This window comes from Oncorhynchus masou, chromosome 5, assembly GCF_036934945.1.
Source record: "Oncorhynchus masou masou isolate Uvic2021 chromosome 5, UVic_Omas_1.1, whole genome shotgun sequence".
NCBI lineage: Eukaryota > Metazoa > Chordata > Actinopteri > Salmoniformes > Salmonidae > Oncorhynchus > Oncorhynchus masou.
Window position 1 is genome coordinate 11,275,633 of NC_088216.1, and position 18,485 is coordinate 11,294,117.

At 44.1% G+C, this 18,485-nt stretch overlaps 1 protein-coding gene across 1 annotated transcript in view; it reads right to left on the reverse strand.

Annotated features, from left to right (window-relative positions):
- LOC135533025 (collagen alpha-1(V) chain-like) overlaps nt 1-18,485 on the reverse strand; it is a 43,419-nt gene that overhangs the window by 15,016 nt on the left and 9,918 nt on the right. The window lies entirely within an intron of this gene.

The following is an 18,485-nucleotide window of genomic DNA, read 5'->3' on the forward strand; positions in this document are numbered from 1 at the left end:
AGTAAACCAGCCTTAGTAAACCAGCCTTAGTAAACTAGCCTCGGTAAACTAGCCTTAGTAAACTAGCCTTAGTAAACTAGCCTTAGTAAACTAGCATTAGTAAACTAGCCTTAATAAACTAGCCTTAGTAAACTAGCCTTAGTAAACTAGCCTTAGTAAACCAGCCTGAGTAAACTAGCCTTAGTAAACAAACCTTAGTAAACTAACCTCGGTAAACTAGCCTTAGTAAACTAGCATTAAAGTAAACTAGCCTGAGTAAACTAGCCTTAGTAAACTAGCCTTAGTAAACTAGCCTTAGTAAACCAGCCTTAGTAAACATATACAATAACTTGTGTTTGTAGAGACTGAGATAGGGCAGACTGATGTATGGGTCTATAGTAGTGACTGAGATAGGGCTGTAGACTGATACAGGATGTATGGGTCTGTAGTAGTGACTGAGATAGGGCTGTAGACTGATACAGGATGTATGGGTCTATAGTAGTGACTGAGATAGGGGGCTGTACAGGATGACAGTAGTGATACAGGATGTTTGGGTCTATAGTAGTGACTGAGATAGGGCTGTAGACTGATACAGGATGTATGGGTCTATAGTAGTGACTGAGATAGGGCTGTAGACTGATACAGGATGTATGGGTCTACAGTAGTGACTGAGATAGGGCTGTAGACTGATACAGGACGTATGGGTCTATAGTAGTGACTGATAGGGCTGTAGACTGACAGGATGTATGGGTCTATAGTAGTGACTGAGATAGGGCTGTAGACTGATACAGGATGTAGTGGGATAGGGCTGTAGACTGAGTAGTGACTGAGATAGGGCTGTAGACTGATACAGGATGTATGGGTCTATAGTAGTGACTGAGATAGGGCTGTAGACTGATACAGGATGTATGGGTCTATAGTAGTGACTGAGATAGGGCTGTAGACTGATACAGGATGTATGGGGCTGAGTAGACTACAGGATAGGGCTGTAGGACTGATACAGGATGTATGGGTCTATAGTAGTGACTGAGATAGGGCTGTAGACTGATACAGGATGTATGGGTCTATAGTAGTGACTGAGATAGGGCTGTAGACTGATACAGGATGTATGGGTCTATAGTAGTGACTGAGATAGGGCTGTAGACTGATACAGGATGTATGGGTCTATAGTAGTGACTGAGATAGGGCTGTAGACTGATACAGGATGTATGGGTCTATAGTAGTGACTGAGATAGTGACTGATACAGGATATGGGCTATGTAGTGAGACTGATACAGGATGTATGGGTCTATAGTAGTGACTGAGATAGGGCTGTAGACTGATACAGGATGTATGGGTCTATAGTAGTGACTGAGATAGGGCTGTAGACTGATACAGGATGTATGGGTCTATAGTAGTGACTGAGATAGGGCTGTAGACTGATACAGGATGTATGGGTCTATAGTAGTGACTGAGATAGGGCTGTAGACTGATACAGGATGTATGGGTCTATAGTAGTGACTGAGATAGGGCTGTAGACTGATACAGGATGTATGGGTCTATAGTAGTGACTGAGATAGGGCTGTAGACTGATACAGGATGTATGGGTCTATAGTAGTGACTGAGATAGGGCTGTAGACTGATACAGGATGTATGGGTCTATAGTAGTGACTGAGATAGGGCTGTAGACTGATACAGGATGTATGGGTCTATAGTAGTGAGTAGGGCTGTGACTGAGATAGGGTCTGTAGTGACTGATACAGGATGTATGGGTCTATAGTAGTGACTGAGATAGGGCTGTAGACTGATACAGGATGTATGGGTCTATAGTAGTGACTGAGATAGGGCTGTAGACTGATACAGGATGTATGGGTCTATAGTAGTGACTGAGATAGGGCTGTAGACTGATACAGGATGTATGGGTCTATAGTAGTGACTAGACTGATACAGGATGTATGGGTCTATAGTAGTGACTGAGATAGGGCTGTAGACTGATACAGGATGTATGGGTCTATAGTAGTGACTGAGATAGGGCTGTAGACTGATACAGGATGTATGGGTCTATAGTAGTGACTGAGATAGGGCTGTAGACTGATACAGGATGTATGGGTCTATAGTAGTGACTGAGATAGGGCTGTAGACTGATACAGGATGTATGGGTCTATAGTAGTGACTGAGATAGGGCTGTAGACTGATACAGGATGTATGGGTCTATAGTAGTGACTGAGATAGGGCTGTAGACTGATACAGGATGTATGGGTCTATAGTAGTGACTGAGATAGGGCTGTAGACTGATACAGGATGTATGGGGGTGACTGAGATAGTAGTGACAGGATGTATGGGTCTATAGTATGACTGAGGCTGTAGACTGATACAGGATGTATGGGTCTATAGTAGTGACTGAGATAGGGCTGTAGACTGATACAGGATGTATGGGTCTATAGTAGTGACTGAGATAGGGCTGTAGACTGATACAGGATGTATGGGTCTATAGTAGTGACTGAGATAGGGCTGTAGACTGATACAGGATGTATGGGTCTATAGTAGTGACTGAGATAGGGCTGTAGACTGATACAGGATGTATGGGTCTATAGTAGTGACTGAGATAGGGCTGTAGACTGATACAGGATGTATGGGTCTATAGTAGTGACTGAGATAGGGCTGTAGACTGATACAGGATGTATGGGTCTATAGTAGTGACTGAGATAGGGCTGTAGACTGATACAGGATGTATGGGTCTATAGTAGTGACTGAGATAGGGCTGTAGACTGATACAGGATGTATGGGTCTATAGTAGTGACTGAGATAGGGCTGTAGACTGATACAGGATGTATGGGTCTATAGTAGTGACTGAGATAGGGCTGTAGACTGATACAGGATGTATGGGTCTATAGTAGTGACTGAGATAGGGCTGTAGACTGATACAGGATGTATGGGTCTATAGTAGTGACTGAGATAGGGCTGTAGACTGATACAGGATGTTTGGGTCTATAGTAGTGACTGAGATAGGGCTGTAGACTGATACAGGATGTATGGGTCTATAGTAGTGACTGAGATAGGGCTGTAGACTGATACAGGATGTATGGGTCTATAGTAGTGACTGAGATAGGGCTGTAGACTGATACAGGATGTATGGGTCTATAGTAGTGACTGAGATAGGGCTGTAGACTGATACAGGATGTATGGGTCTATAGTAGTGACTGAGATAGGGCTGTAGACTGATACAGGATGTATGGGTCTATAGTAGTGACTGAGATAGGGCTGTAGACTGATACATGGGATGAGTAGGGCTGTGGGTATGGGTCTATAGTAGTGACTGACTAGACTGATACAGGATGTATGGGTCTATAGTAGTGACTGAGATAGGGCTGTAGACTGATACAGGATGTATGGGTCTAGTAGTGACTGAGATAGGGCTGTAGACTGATACAGGATGTATGGGTCTATAGTAGTGACTGAGATAGGGCTGTAGACTGATACAGGATGTATGGGTCTATAGTAGTGACTGAGATAGGGCTGTAGACTGATACAGGATGTATGGGTCTATAGTAGTGACTGAGATAGGGCTGTAGACTGATACAGGATGTATGGGTCTATAGTAGTGACTGAGATAGGGCTGTAGACTGATACAGGATGTATGGGTCTATAGTAGTGACTGAGATAGGGCTGTAGACTGATACAGGATGTATGGGTCTATAGTAGTGACTGAGATAGGGCAGACTGATGTATGGGTCTATAGTAGTGACTGAGATAGGGCTGTAGACTGATACAGGATGTATGGGTCTATAGTAGTGACTGAGATAGGGCTGTAGACTGATACAGGATGTATGGGTCTATAGTAGTGACTGAGATAGGGCTGTAGACTGATACAGGATGTATGGGTCTATAGTAGTGACTGAGATAGGGCTGTAGACTGATACAGGATGTATGGGTCTATAGTAGTGACTGAGATAGGGCTGTAGACTGATACAGGATGTATGGGTCTATAGTAGTGACTGAGATAGGGCTGTAGACTGATACAGGATGTATGGGTCTATAGTAGTGACTGAGATAGGGCTGTAGACTGATACAGGATGTATGGGTCTATAGTAGTGACTGAGATAGGGCTGTAGACTGATACAGGATGTATGGGTCTATAGTAGTGACTGAGATAGGGCTGTAGACTGATACAGGATGTATGGGTCTATAGTAGTGACTGAGATAGGGCTGTAGACTGATACAGGATGTATGGGTCTATAGTAGTGACTGAGATAGGGCTGTAGAGGGCTGATACAGGATGTATGGGTCTATAGTAGTGACTGAGATAGGGCTGTAGACTGATACAGGATGTATGGGTCTATAGTAGTGACTGAGATAGGGCTGTAGACTGATACAGGATGTATGGGTCTATAGTAGTGACTGAGATAGGGCTGTAGACTGATACAGGATGTATGGGTCTATAGTAGTGACTGAGATAGGGCTGTAGACTGATACAGGATGTATGGGTCTATAGTAGTGACTGAGATAGGGCTGTAGACTGATACAGGATGTATGGGTCTATAGTAGTGACTGAGATAGGGCTGTAGACTGATACAGGATGTATGGGTCTATAGTAGTGACTGAGATAGGGCTGTAGACTGATACAGGATGTATGGGTCTATAGTAGTGACTGAGATAGGGCTGTAGACTGATACAGGATGTATGGGTCTATAGTAGTGACTGAGATAGGGCTGTAGACTGATACAGGATGATGGGTCTATAGTAGTGACTGAGATAGGGCTGTAGACTGATACAGGATGTATGGGTCTATAGTAGTGACTGAGATAGGGCTGTAGACTGATACAGGATGTATGGGTCTATAGTAGTGACTGAGATAGGGCTGTAGACTGATACAGGATGTATGGGTCTATAGTAGTGACTGAGATAGGGCTGTAGTACAGGACTATAGTAGTGACTGAGATAGGGCTGTAGACTGATACAGGATGTATGGGTCTATAGTAGTGACTGAGATAGGGCTGTAGACTGATACAGGATGTATGGGTCTATAGTAGTGACTGAGATAGGGCTGTAGACTGATACAGGATGTATGGGTCTATAGTAGTGACTGAGATAGGGCTGTAGACTGATACAGGATGTATGGGTCTATAGTAGTGACTGAGATGATACAGGATGTATGGGTCTATAGTAGTGACTGAGATAGGGCTGTAGACTGATACAGGAGGATGTATGGATACAGGATGTATGGGTCTATAGTAGTGACTGAGATAGGGCTGTAGACTGATACAGGATGTATGGGTCTATAGTAGTGACTGAGATAGGGCTGTAGACTGATACAGGATGTATGGGTCTATAGTAGTGACTGAGATAGGGCTGTAGACTGATACAGGATGTATGGGTCTATAGTAGTGACTGAGATAGGGCTGTAGACTGATACAGGATGTATGGGTCTAGTAGTGAGTGACTGAGGATATGGGTCTGTAGGACTGATAGGGCTGTAGACTGATACAGGATGTATGGGTCTATAGTAGTGACTGAGATAGGGCTGTAGACTGATACAGGATGTATGGGTCTATAGTAGTGACTGAGATAGGGCTGTAGACTGATACAGGATGTATGGGTCTATAGTAGTGACTGAGATAGGGCTGTAGACTGATACAGGATGTATGGGTCTATAGTAGTGACTGAGATAGGGCTGTAGACTGATACAGGATGTATGGGTCTATAGTAGTGACTGAGATAGGGCTGTAGACTGATACAGGATGTATGGGTCTATAGTAGTGACTGAGATAGGGCTGTACAGGATGACTGATACAGGATGTATGGGTCTATAGTAGTGACTGAGATAGGGCTGTAGACTGATACAGGATGTATGGGTCTATAGTAGTGACTGAGATAGGGCTGTAGACTGATACAGGATGTATGGGTCTATAGTAGTGACTGAGATAGGGCTGTAGACTGATACAGGATGTATGGGTCTATAGTAGTGACTGAGATGACTGAGATAGGGCTGTAGACTGATACAGGATGTATGGGTCTATAGTAGTGTGAGATAGGGCTGTGACTGATACAGGATGATGGGATAGTAGTGACTGAGATAGGGCTAGACTGATACAGGATGTATGGGTCTATAGTAGTGACTGAGATAGGGCTGTAGACTGATACAGGATGTATGGGTCTATAGTAGTGACTGAGATAGGGCTGTAGACTGATACAGGATGTATGGGTCTATAGTAGTGACTGAGATAGGGCTGTAGACTGATACTATAGTAGTGAGAGATGTACAGGATGGGTCTATAGTAGTGACTGAGATAGGGCTGTAGACTGATACAGGATGTATGGGTCTATAGTAGTGACTGAGATAGGGCTGTAGACTGATACAGGATGTATGGGTCTATAGTAGTGACTGAGATAGGGCTGTAGACTGATACAGGATGTATGGGTCTATAGTAGTGACTGAGATAGGGCTGTAGACTGATACAGGATGTATGGGTCTATAGTAGTGACTGAGATAGGGCTGTAGACTGATACAGGATGTATGGGTCTATAGTAGTGACTGAGATAGGGCTGTAGACTGATACAGGATGTATGGGTCTATAGTAGTGACTGAGATAGGGCTGTAGACTGATACAGGATGTATGGGTCTATAGTAGTGACTGAGATAGGGCTGTAGACAGGATGTATGGGATAGTAGTGACTGAGATAGGGCTGTAGACTGATACAGGATGTATGGGTCTATAGTAGTGACTGAGATAGGGCTGTAGACTGATACAGGATGTATGGGTCTATAGTAGTGACTGAGATAGGGCTGTAGACTGATACAGGATGTATGGGTCTATAGTAGTGACTGAGATAGGGCTGTAGACTGATACAGGATGTATGGGTCTATAGTAGTGACTGAGATAGGGCTGTAGACTGATACAGGATGTATGGGTCTATAGTAGTGACTGAGATAGGGCTGTAGACTGATACAGGATGTATGGGTCTATAGTAGTGACTGAGATAGGGCTGTAGACTGATACAGGATGTATGGGTCTATAGTAGTGACTGAGATAGGGCTGTAGACTGATACAGGATGTATGGGTCTATAGTAGTGACTGAGATAGGGCTGTAGACTGATACAGGATGTATGGGTCTATAGTAGTGACTGAGATAGGGCTGTAGACTGATACAGGATGTATGGGTGACTGAGATAGTAGTGACTGAGATAGGGCTGTAGACTGATACAGGATGTATGGGTCTATAGTAGTGACTGAGATAGGGCTGTAGACTGATACAGGATGTATGGGTCTATAGTAGTGACTGAGACTGATACAGGATGTATGGGCTGTGAGACTGATACAGGATGTATGGGTCTATAGTAGTGACTGAGATAGGGCTGTAGACTGATACAGGATGTATGGGTCTATAGTAGTGACTGAGATAGGGCTGTAGACTGATACAGGATGTATGGGTCTATAGTAGTGACTGAGATAGGGCTGTAGACTGATACAGGATGTATGGGTCTATAGTAGTGACTGAGATAGGGCTGTAGACTGATACAGGATGTATGGGTCTATAGTAGTGACTGAGATAGGGCTGTAGACTGATACAGGATGTATGGGTCTATAGTAGTGACTGAGATAGGGCTGTAGACTGATACAGGATGTATGGGTCTATAGTAGTGACTGAGATAGGGCTGTAGACTGATACAGGATGTATGGGTCTATAGTAGTGACTGAGATAGGGCTGTAGACTGATACAGGATGTATGGGTCTAGTATAGTAGTGACTGAGAGGGCTGTAGACTGATACAGGATGTATGGGTCTATAGTAGTGACTGAGATAGGGCTGTAGACTGATACAGGATGTATGGGTCTATAGTAGTGACTGAGATAGGGCTGTAGACTGATACAGGATGTATGGGTCTATAGTAGTGACTGAGATAGGGCTGTGACTGACAGGATGTATGGGTCTATAGTAGTGACTGAGATAGGGCTGTAGACTGATACAGGATGTATGGGTCTATAGTAGTGACTGAGATAGGGCTGTAGACTGATACAGGATGTATGGGTCTATAGTAGTGACTGAGATAGGGCTGTAGACTGATACAGGATGTATGGGTCTATAGTAGTGACTGAGATAGGGCTGTAGACTGATACAGGATGTATGGGTCTATAGTAGTGACTGAGATAGGGCTGTAGACTGATACAGGATGTATGGGTCTATAGTAGTGACTGAGATAGGGCTGTAGACTGATACAGGATGTATGGGTCTATAGTAGTGACTGAGATAGGGCTGTAGACTGATACAGGATGTATGGGTCTATAGTAGTGACTGAGATAGGGCTGTAGACTGATACAGGATGTATGGGTCTATAGTAGTGACTGAGATAGGGCTGTAGACTGATACAGGATGTATGGGTCTATAGTAGTGACTGAGATAGGGCTGTAGACTGATACAGGATGTATGGGTCTATAGTAGTGACTGAGATAGGGCTGTAGACTGATACAGGATGTATGGGTCTATAGTAGTGACTGAGATAGGGCTGTAGACTGATGTATGGGTCTATAGTAGTGATGAGATAGGGCTGTCTGATACAGGATGTATGGGTCTATAGTAGTGACTGAGATAGGGCTGTAGACTGATACAGGATGTATGGGTCTATAGTAGTGACTGAGATAGGGCTGTAGACTGATACAGGATGTATGGGTCTATAGTAGTGACTGAGATAGGGCTGTAGACTGATACAGGATGTATGGGTCTATAGTAGTGACTGAGATAGGGCTGTAGACTGATACAGGATGTATGGGTCTATAGTAGTGACTGAGATAGGGCTGTAGACTGATACAGGATGTATGGGTCTATAGTAGTGACTGAGATAGGGCTGTAGACTGATACAGGATGTATGGGTCTATAGTAGTGACTGAGATAGGGCTGTAGACTGATACAGGATGTATGGGTCTATAGTAGTGACTGAGATAGGGCTGTAGACTGATACAGGATGTATGGGTCTATAGTAGTGACTGAGATAGGGCTGTAGACTGATACAGGATGTATGGGTCTATAGTAGTGACTGAGATAGGGCTGTAGACTGATACAGGATGTATGGGTCTATAGTAGTGACTGAGATAGGGCTGTAGACTGATACAGGATGTATGGGTCTATAGTAGTGACTGAGATAGGGCTGTAGACTGATACAGGATGTATGGGTCTATAGTAGTGACTGAGATAGGGCTGTAGACTGATACAGGATGTATGGGTCTATAGTAGTGACTGAGATAGGGCTGTAGACTGATACAGGATGTATGGGTCTATAGTAGTGACTGAGATAGGGCTGTAGACTGATACAGGAGGATGTCTATAGTAGTGACTGAGATGGGTAGACTGATACAGGATGTATGGGTAGTGACTGAGATAGGGCTGTAGACTGATACAGGATGTATGGGTCTATAGTAGTGACTGAGATAGGGCTGTAGACTGATACAGGATGTATGGGTCTATAGTAGTGACTGAGATAGGGCTGTAGACTGATACAGGATGTATGGGTCTATAGTAGTGACTGAGATAGGGCTGTAGACTGATACAGGATGTATGGGTCTATAGTAGTGACTGAGATAGGGCTGTAGACTGATACAGGATGTATGGGTCTATAGTAGTGACTGAGATAGGGCTGTAGACTGATACAGGATGTATGGGTCTAGTAGTGACTGAGATAGGGCTGTAGACTGATACAGGATGTATGGGTCTATAGTAGTGACTGAGATAGGGCTGTAGACTGATACAGGATGTATGGGTCTATAGTAGTGACTGAGATAGGGCTGTAGACTGATACAGGATGTATGGGTCTATAGTAGTGACTGAGATAGGGCTGTAGACTGATACAGGATGTATGGGTCTATAGTAGTGACTGAGATAGGGCTGTAGACTGATACAGGATGTATGGGTCTATAGTAGTGACTGAGATAGGGCTGTAGACTGATACAGGATGTATGGGTCTATAGTAGTGACTGAGATAGGGCTGTAGACTGATACAGGATGTATGGGTCTATAGTAGTGACTGAGATAGGGCTGTAGACTGATACAGGATGTATGGGTCTATAGTAGTGACTGAGATAGGGCTGTAGACTGATACAGGATGTATGGGTCTATAGTAGTGACTGAGATAGGGCTGTGATACAGGATGTATGGGCTATAGTAGTGACTGAGATAGGGCTGTAGACTGATACAGGATGTATGGGTCTATAGTAGTGACTGAGATAGGGCTGTAGACTGATACAGGATGTATGGGTCTATAGTAGTGACTGAGATAGGGCTGTAGACTGATACAGGATGTATGGGTCTATAGTAGTGACTGAGATAGGGCTGTAGACTGATACAGGATGTATGGGTCTATAGTAGTGACTGAGATAGGGCTGTAGACTGATACAGGATGTATGGGTCTATAGTAGTGACTGAGATAGGGCTGTAGACTGATACAGGATGTATGGGTCTATAGTAGTGACTGAGATAGGGCTGTAGACTGATACAGGATGTATGGGTCTATAGTAGTGACTGAGATAGGGCTGTAGACTGATACAGGATGTATGGGTCTATAGTAGTGACTGAGATAGGGCTGTAGACTGATACAGGATGTATGGGTCTATAGTAGTGACTGAGATAGGGCTGTAGACTGATACAGGATGTATGGGTCTATAGTAGTGACTGAGATAGGGCTGTAGACTGATACAGGATGTATGGGTCTATAGTAGTGACTGAGATAGGGCTGTAGACTGATACAGGATGTATGGGTCTATAGTAGTGACTGAGATAGGGCTGTAGACTGATACAGGATGTATGGGTCTATAGTAGTGACTGAGATAGGGCTGTAGACTGATACAGGATGTATGGGTCTATAGTAGTGACTGAGATAGGGCTGTAGACTGATACAGGATGTATGGGTCTATAGTAGTGACTGAGATAGGGCTGTAGACTGATACAGGATGTATGGGATAGTAGTGACTGAGATAGGGCTGTAGACTGATACAGGATGTATGGGTCTATAGTAGTGACTGAGATAGGGCTGTAGACTGATACAGGATGTATGGGTCTATAGTAGTGACTGAGATAGGGCTGTAGACTGATACAGGATGTATGGGTCTATAGTAGTGACTGAGATAGGGCTGTAGACTGATACAGGATGTATGGGTCTATAGTAGTGACTGAGATAGGGCTGTAGACTGATACAGGATGTATGGGTCTATAGTAGTGACTGAGATAGGGCTGTAGACTGATACAGGATGTATGGGTCTATAGTAGTGACTGAGATAGGGCTGTAGACTGATACAGGATGTATGGGTCTATAGTAGTGACTGAGATAGGGCTGTAGACTGATACAGGATGTATGGGTCTATAGTAGTGACTGAGATAGGGCTGTAGGATCTATGGGTCTATAGTAGTGACTGAGATAGGGCTGTAGACTGATACAGGATGTATGGGTCTATAGTAGTGACTGAGATAGGGCTGTAGACTGATACAGGATGTATGGGTCTATAGTAGTGACTGAGATAGGGCTGTAGACTGATACAGGATGTATGGGTCTATAGTAGTGACTGAGATAGGGCTGTAGACTGATACAGGATGTATGGGTCTATAGTAGTGACTGAGATAGGGCTGTAGACTGATACAGGATGATAGGGCTGGACTGATACAGGTATGGGTCTATAGTAGTGACTGAGATAGGGCTGTAGACTGATACAGGATGTATGGGTCTATAGTAGTGACTGAGATAGGGCTGTAGACTGATACAGGATGTATGGGTCTATAGTAGTGACTGAGATAGGGCTGTAGACTGATACAGGATGTATGGGTCTATAGTAGTGACTGAGATAGGGCTGTAGACTGATACAGGATGTATGGGTCTATAGTAGTGACTGAGATAGGGCTGTAGACTGATACAGGATGTATGGGTCTATAGTAGTGACTGAGATAGGGCTGTAGACTGATACAGGATGTATGGGTCTATAGTAGTGACTGAGATAGGGCTGTAGACTGATACAGGATGTATGGGTCTATAGTAGTGACTGAGATAGTGACTGATACAGATGTATGGGTCTGTAGTAGTGACTGAGATAGGGCTGTAGACTGATACAGGAGACTGATACTGAGATAGGATGACTGATACAGGATGGGTCTATAGTAGTGACTGAGATAGGGCTGTAGACTGATACAGGATGTATGGGTCTATAGTAGTGACTGAGATAGGGCTGTAGACTGATACAGGATGTATGGGTCTATAGTAGTGACTGAGATAGGGCTGTAGACTGATACAGGATGTATGGGTCTATAGTAGTGACTGAGATAGGGCTGTAGACTGATACAGGATGTATGGGTCTATAGTAGTGACTGAGATAGGGCTGTAGACTGATACAGGATGTATGGGTCTATAGTAGTGACTGAGATAGGGCTGTAGACTGATACAGGATGTTTGGGTCTATAGTAGTGACTGAGATAGGGCTGTAGACTGATACAGGATGTATGGGTCTATAGTAGTGACTGAGATAGGGCTGTAGACTGATACAGGATGTATGGGTCTAGTAGTGACTAGTGACTGATACAGGATGTATGGGTCTATAGTAGTGACTGAGATAGGGCTGATACAGGATGTATGGGATGTAGTGGGATCTAGAGATACAGGATGATGGGTCTATAGTAGTGACTGAGATAGGGCTGTAGACTGATACAGGATGTATGGGTCTATAGTAGTGACTGAGATAGGGCTGTAGACTGATACAGGATGTATGGGTCTATAGTAGTGACTGAGATAGGGCTGTAGACTGATACAGGATGTATGGGTCTATAGTAGTGACTGAGATAGGGCTGTAGACTGATACAGGATGTATGGGTCTATAGTAGTGACTGAGATAGGGCTGTAGACTGATACAGGATGTATGGGTCTATAGTAGTGACTGAGATAGGGCTGGACTGATACAGGATGGGTCTGTATAGATATGTATGGGTCATAGTAGTGACTGAGATAGGGCTGTAGACTGATACAGGATGTATGGGTCTATAGTAGTGACTGAGATAGGGCTGTAGACTGATACAGGATGTATGGGTCTATAGTAGTGACTGAGATAGGGCTGTAGACTGATACAGGATGTATGGGTCTATAGTAGTGACTGAGATAGGGCTGTAGACTGATACAGGATGTATGGGTCTATAGTGACTGAGATAGGGCTGTAGACTGATACAGGATGTATGGGTCTATAGTAGTGACTGAGATAGGGCTGTAGACTGATACAGGATGTATGGGTCTATAGTAGTGACTGAGATAGGGCTGTAGACTGATACAGGATGTATGGGTCTGAGATATAGTAGTGACTGAGATAGGGCTGTAGACTGATACAGGATGTATGGGTCTGACTAGTAGGGTCTATAGTAGTAGACTGATGGGATAGGGCTGATAGACTGATACAGGATGTATGGGTCTATAGTAGTGACTGAGATAGGGCTGTAGACTGATACAGGATGTATGGGTCTATAGTAGTGACTGAGATAGGGCTGTACAGGAGACTGATACAGGATGTACAGGATGGGTCTATAGTAGTGACTGAGATAGGGCTGTAGACTGATACAGGATGTATGGGTCTATAGTAGTGACTGAGATAGGGCTGTAGACTGATACAGGATGTATGGGTCTATAGTAGTGACTGAGATAGGGCTGTAGACTGATACAGGATGTATGGGTCTGAGATATAGATACAGGAGTGGGACTGAGATAGGGCTGTAGACTGATACAGGATGTATGGGTCTATAGTAGTGACTGAGATAGGGCTGTAGACTGATACAGGATGTATGGGTCTATAGTAGTGACTGAGATAGGGCTGTAGACTGATACAGGATGTATGGGTCTATAGTAGTGACTGAGATAGGGCTGTAGACTGATACAGGATGTATGGGTCTATAGTAGTGACTGAGATAGGGCTGTAGACTGATACAGGATGTATGGGTCTATAGTAGTGACTGAGATAGGGCTGTAGACTAGGGCTGTAGACTGATACAGGATGTATGGGTCTATAGTAGTGACTGAGAGATAGGGCTGTAGACTGATACAGGATGTATGGGTATAGTAGTGATAGATAGTGACTGAGATAGGGCTGTAGACTGATACAGGATGTATGGGTCTATAGTAGTGACTGAGATAGGGCTGTAGACTGATACAGGATGTATGGGTCTATAGTAGTGACTGAGATAGGGCTGTAGACTGATACAGGATGTATGGGTCTATAGTAGTGACTGAGATAGGGCTGTAGACTGATACAGGATGTATGGGTCTATAGTAGTGACTGAGATAGGGCTGTAGACTGATACAGGATGTATGGGTCTATAGTAGTGACTGAGATAGGGCTGTAGACTGATACAGGATGTATGGGTCTAGTAGTGACTGAGTAGGGTGTAGACTGAGGATACAGACTGAGATGTATGGGTCTATAGTAGTGACTGAGATAGGGCTGTAGACTGATACAGGATGTATGGGTCTATAGTAGTGACTGAGATAGGGCTGTAGACTGATACAGGATGTATGGGTCTATAGTAGTGACTGAGATAGGGCTGTAGACTGATACAGGATGTATGGGTCTATAGTAGTGACTGAGATAGGGCTGTAGACTGATACAGGATGTATGGGTCTATAGTAGTGACTGAGATAGGGCTGTAGACTACAGGATATGGGTCTATAGGATGTAGACTGATACAGGATGTATGGGTCTATAGTAGTGACTGAGATAGGGCTGTAGACTGATACAGGATGTATGGGTCTATAGTAGTGACTGAGATAGGGCTGTAGACTGATACAGGATGTATGGGTCTATAGTAGTGACTGAGATAGGGCTGTAGACTGATACAGGATGTATGGGTCTATAGTAGTGACTGAGATAGGGCTGTAGACTGATACAGGATGTATGGGTCTATAGTAGTGACTGAGATAGGGCTGTAGACTGATACAGGATGTATGGGTCTATAGTAGTGACTGAGATAGGGCTGTAGACTGGCAGGATGTATGGGTCTATAGTAGTGACTGAGATAGGGCTGTAGACTGATACAGGATGTATGGGTCTATAGTAGTGACTGAGATAGGGCTGTAGACTGATACAGGATGTATGGGTCTATAGTAGTGACTGAGATAGGGCTGTAGACTGATACAGGATGTATGGGTCTATAGTAGTGACTGAGATAGGGCTGTAGACTGATACAGGATGTATGGGTCTATAGTAGTGACTGAGATAGGGCTGTAGACAGGATGTATGGGTCTATAGTAGTGACTGAGATAGGGCTGACTGATACAGGATGTATGGGTCTATAGTAGTGACTGAGATAGGGCTGTAGACTGATACAGGATGTATGGGGGTAGTGACTGAGATAGGGTAGACTGATACAGGATGTATGGATAGTAGTGACTGAGATAGGGCTGTAGACTGATACAGGATGTATGGGTCTATAGTAGTGACTGAGATAGGGCTGTAGACTGATACAGGATGTATGGGTCTATAGTAGTGACTGAGATAGGGCTGTAGACTGATACAGGATGTATGGGTCTATAGTAGTGACTGAGATAGGGCTGTAGACTGATACAGGATGTATGGGTCTATAGTAGTGACTGAGATAGGGCTGTAGACTGATACAGGATGTATGGGTCTATAGTAGTGACTGAGATAGGGCTGTAGACTGATACAGGATGTATGGGTCTATAGTAGTGACTGAGATAGGGCTGTAGACTGATACAGGATGTATGGGTCTATAGTAGTGACTGAGATAGGGCTGTAGACTGATACAGGATGTATGGGTCTATAGTAGTGACTGAGATAGGGCTGTAGACTGATACAGGATGTATGGGTCTATAGTAGTGACTGAGATAGGGCTGTAGACTGATACAGGATGTATGGGTCTATAGTAGTGACTGAGATAGGGCTGTAGACTGATACAGGATGTATGGGTCTATAGTAGTGACTGAGATAGGGCTGTAGACTGATACAGGATGTATGGGTCTATAGTAGTGACTGAGATAGGGCTGTAGACTGATACAGGATGTATGGGTCTATAGTAGTGACTGAGATAGGGCTGTAGACTGATACAGGATGTATGGGTCTATAGTAGTGACTGAGATAGGGCTGTAGACTGATACAGGATGTATGGGTCTATAGTAGTGACTGAGATAGGGCTGTAGACTGATACAGGATGATACAGGATGGGTCTATAGTAGTGACTGAGATAGGGCTGTAGACTGATACAGGATGTATGGGTCTATAGTAGTGACTGAGATAGGGCTGTAGACTGATACAGGATGTAGTAGTAGTGACTGAGATAGGGCTGTAGACTGATACAGGATGTATGGGTCTACAGGATGTAGTAGTGACTGAGATAGGGCTGTAGACTGATACAGGATGTATGGGTCTATAGTAGTGACTGAGATAGGGCTGTAGACTGATACAGGATGTATGGGTCTATAGTAGTGACTGAGATAGGGCTGTAGACTGATACAGGATGTATGGGTCTATAGTAGTGACTGAGATAGGGACTGTACAGGAGACTGATGACAGGATGGATGGGTCTATAGTAGTGACTGAGATAGGGCTGTAGACTGATACAGGATGTATGGGTCTATAGTAGTGACTGAGATAGGGCTGTAGACTGATACAGGATGTATGGGTCTGAGATAGTAGTGACAGGATGAGATAGGGCTGATAGACTGATACAGGATGTATGGGTCTATAGTAGTGACTGAGATAGGGCTGTAGACTGATACAGGATGTATGGGTCTATAGTAGTGACTGAGATAGGGCTGTAGACTGATACAGGATGTATGGGTCTATAGTAGTGACTGAGATAGGGCTGTAGACTGATACAGGATGTATGGGTCTATAGTAGTGACTGAGATAGGGCTGTAGACTGATACAGGATGTATGGGTCTATAGTAGTGACTGAGATAGGGCTGTAGACTGATACAGGATGTATGGGTCTATAGTAGTGACTGAGATAGGGCTGTAGACTGATACAGGATGTATGGGTCTATAGTAGTGACTGAGATAGGGCTGTAGACTGATACAGGATGTATGGGTCTATAGTAGTGACTGAGATAGGGCTGTAGACTGATACAGGATGTATGGGTCTGACTGAGATAGGGTGACTGAGATATGGGCTAGTAGTGACTGAGATAGGGCAGGATGTACATGGGTCTATAGTAGTGACTGAGATAGGGCTGTAGACTGATACAGGATGTATGGGTCTATAGTAGTGACTGAGATAGGGCTGTAGACTGATACAGGATGTATGGGTCTATAGTAGTGACTGAGATAGGGACTGTAGACTGATACAGGATGTATGGGTCTATAGTAGTGACTGAGATAGGGCTGTAGACTGATACAGGATGTATGGGTCTATAGTAGTGACTGAGATAGGGCTGTAGACTGATACAGGATGTATGGGTCTATAGTAGTGACTGAGATAGGGCTGTAGACTGATACAGGATGTATGGGTCTATAGTAGTGACTATAGACTGATACAGGATGTATGGGTCTATAGTAGTGACTGAGATAGGGCTGTAGACTGATACAGGATGTATGGGTCTATAGTAGTGACTGAGATAGGGCTGTAGACTGATACAGGATGTATGGGTCTATAGTAGTGACTGAGATAGGGCTGTAGACTGATACAGGATGTATGGGTCTATAGTAGTGACTGAGATAGGGCTGTAGACTGATACAGGATGTATGGGTCTATAGTAGTGACTGAGATAGGGCTGTAGACTGATACAGGATGTATGGGTCTATAGTAGTGACTGAGATAGGGCTGTAGACTGATACAGGATGTATGGGTCTATAGTAGTGACTGAGATAGGGCTGTAGACTGATACAGGATGTATGGGTCTATAGTAGTGACTGAGATAGGGCTGTAGACTGATACAGGATGTATGGGTCTATAGTAGTGACTGAGATAGGGCTGTAGACTGATACAGGATGTATGGGTCTATAGTAGTGACTGAGATAGGGCTGTAGACTGATACAGGATGTATGGGTCTATAGTAGTGACTGAGATAGGGCTGTAGACTGATACAGGATGTATGGGTCTATAGTAGTGATGAGGATGTATGGGATACAGGGTCTATAGTAGTGACTGAGATAGGGCTGTAGACTGATACAGGATGTATGGGTCTATAGTAGTGACTGAGATAGGGCTGTAGACTGATACAGGATGTATGGGTCTATAGTAGTGACTGAGATAGGGCTGTAGACTGATACAGGATGTATGGGTCTATAGTAGTGACTGAGATAGGGCTGTAGACTGATACAGGATGTATGGGTCTATAGTAGTGACTGAGATAGGGCTGTAGACTGATACAGGATGTATGGGGGTCTGAGATAGGGCTGTAGAGTACAGGATGACTGAGATAGGGCTGTAGACTGATACAGGATGTATGGGTCTATAGTAGTGACTGAGATAGGGCTGTAGACTGATACAGGATGTATGGGTCTATAGTAGTGACTGAGATAGGGCTGTAGACTGATACAGGATGTATGGGTCTATAGTAGTGACTGA